General features: G+C 44.7%; 1 protein-coding gene across 3 annotated transcripts in view; it reads left to right on the forward strand.

Moving 5' to 3' along the window:
- Positions 1 to 2,500, forward strand: part of LOC139696052 (uncharacterized) — a 996,437-nt gene that overhangs the window by 204,201 nt on the left and 789,736 nt on the right. The gene's annotated exons all lie outside the window — the stretch shown is intronic.

A 2,500-nucleotide genomic window follows, 5' to 3' on the forward strand; every position in this document is an offset into this window, starting at 1 on the left:
TCATTATTGAACTGACAATTATGTGCTCTAAGATTTTGCAACAGATAGAAGTGAGAGATATAGGTCTGTAATTACTGGGATCTTCCCTGTCACCACCTTTAACAATAGGCGTTATTTGCGCGGTTTTCCAAATCTTAGGTACTTTGCACTCCTTGAGGGATTTTTTAAATATAAACTCAAGGTACGGGGCAATGTTTGGAGCTAAATGTTTTATCACCCTAGCTGGTATATTTTCGGGACCCGGGGATTTGTTGGGTTTAATCTCGTTAAGCAATTTTAGAATTCCTTGTTGGTCCACTGTTATTTTTTCCATGGGTGGAGTATGTATTGTTTCTTGGAGATGTGCGGTGGCAACATCATTCGAGAAAACGCTTTGGAAGAATGAATTTAGGATGTTAGCTTTACCCTCACTGTCTGTATGAATTATATTGCTACAATCCCTTAAGCAAGCCACGGTTTGTTTACTCCCATTTACTTCCCTAACATATGACCAGAAAGCTTTGGGGTCAGTGTCCAAGTGCTCGCAAAGTACTTTGCGTTTAAAGTCCAGTAAGGCGCTACGTAATTGTGTTTTGGTTTCAATTTTAGAGGATCTATATGTGTCCCATAATTGTTTATTCTCAGGGGATGATGTGTTCACGCCTGCCCTCTTTACCCTAGAGTGTAGCATTCTCTGCTTTCGAAGGGCTTTTCTAACGTCTTTATTGTACCACCTGGGGTCGCGATTTGCTTTAACGTATTTTATAGGTATGAAATCTACGATTCCTTTTTGCATGATATTGACAAATTCTGTCCAAGTTTCTTCCACGTTGACATGACTTAAGCGGGTTTTGAACTCGGGTAGTGAAGAGTTTAATTGATTGGCAAAAGATTCAAAGTCTGCTTTATGGTAATTATAAATTTTTCTTCTTGGTTTAACAATCATTTTTATTTCTATGTCCAAGTGGACATTAATTGCTTTATGGTCACTCAAGCCCTCATCAGTTGATACACTAATAATACGTTCAGGCGTGTTTGTAAGAAATAGATCCAATATGTTCTTTCCACGGGTGGGCATGCGTACTGCTTGATGGAGGGAGTTTCTTTGAACCAATTTTATCATGGAATTGCAAGATTCGCGATCGCGGGTCCCAGATTTAACGATATTGTTGTCCCAATCTATACCAGGGAGATTAAAGTCGCCACCAATTATGTTTATGCTGTTATTATATTTACGTGTAAAATTGTAAATTTGATCGTTGAGGGTGTGAAGTGTTTTCAAATCTGAGTCTGGAGGTCTGTAGAAAGAGCATAAATTTATGTTGGGTTGATTGGTCCGTATTAAGGTGCACCAAACACTTTCTATGTTATTATTTTCAAATGAAACTTGCCTGCTTTCAAAATGACTTTTAACTGCCACGAAAACCCCTCCTCCGGGTCTTGTATCTCTATCGTGTCGGTAAACTTTGAAATCTATTGGGAAAATTTCTTGGTCGTTTATGTCATTGCACAGCCAACTCTCTGTGCCTAATACTATATCAGCGGAATGAGTTTGGATTATGTGTTCTAGATCCGCTGATTTGTTCTTGAGGCTTCTGCAATTTATAACAAGTATAGTTAAGTTATTTTGATGTTGAATAACGTCCTTATTTGTGCCTGACTGTAGTTTAGGACGCCTTTGTGGGGATGTGCGTGTCACAATTCTTTCTAAATCAATGCCAGTGTTGTCGGTGACTTTTATATTTTTATTAATAATATTATACGCGCTATCCCCAGATGTTACTGACCCACTAAGTGACCTGCCCTTTATCCTAAAAAAGGCCTACAGTGGTCGAGTATCCTATCCGCCACCTTACTCGCCGCTTCCGCCGTGTAATGGACCCCAGATCGGTTAAGGGGAGTCCTGCAAGAACGGAGGGTTGGTCTCAGGTCGACGAAGGAGGCTCCTATGTCCGAGCAGAATCTCGATAGTCTCTGGTTTATGCCTTCCACTCGGCTCCAAACCAGAGACCCGCGATCCTCCCTCGGAACGATGCTGCAGACCGTTAGTCCCAGCCGAACCCCCTCGACGCCCTGGACGCGCTTCACCTCGGAGCTCAGTTCCCTAAGGGAACGGAGGACCTCCTCAGATCCACGGTCCGTGACGTCGTTGGTGCCCACATGGGCCACGACCTGCAGCCTAGAGCACTTCGTGCCTTTGACCGCCGCCTCGATCGCCTTCGTCACCTGAGGGACTCCTCCGCCTGGTATACACCAGGCGGTCACCCGTTGATCGGCGCCTACGCGGCGCGCCCTTTCCCTCAATGGAACCATTACACGACGGACATTCGAGCTACCTATTACTACAACTCCCTCCCTTCCCGTTCCCTGACGTCTTACCCTAGGCAGTGCCCTCGGAGTAGGGATAGGGGCTGCAGGTACGGTGGTGCTGTCATCCGACAGCACCTGGTACCTGTTGGAGACGGGGATGGTATCTGCCTCCGCAGAGTCCAATCCACGCCGCAGCGTTACCTTCCCCTTG

The sequence above is a fragment of the Hetaerina americana genome, unplaced genomic scaffold (genome assembly GCF_022747635.1).
Source record: "Hetaerina americana unplaced genomic scaffold, ioHetAmer1.1.p SCAF_66, whole genome shotgun sequence".
Lineage (NCBI taxonomy): Eukaryota > Metazoa > Arthropoda > Insecta > Odonata > Calopterygidae > Hetaerina > Hetaerina americana.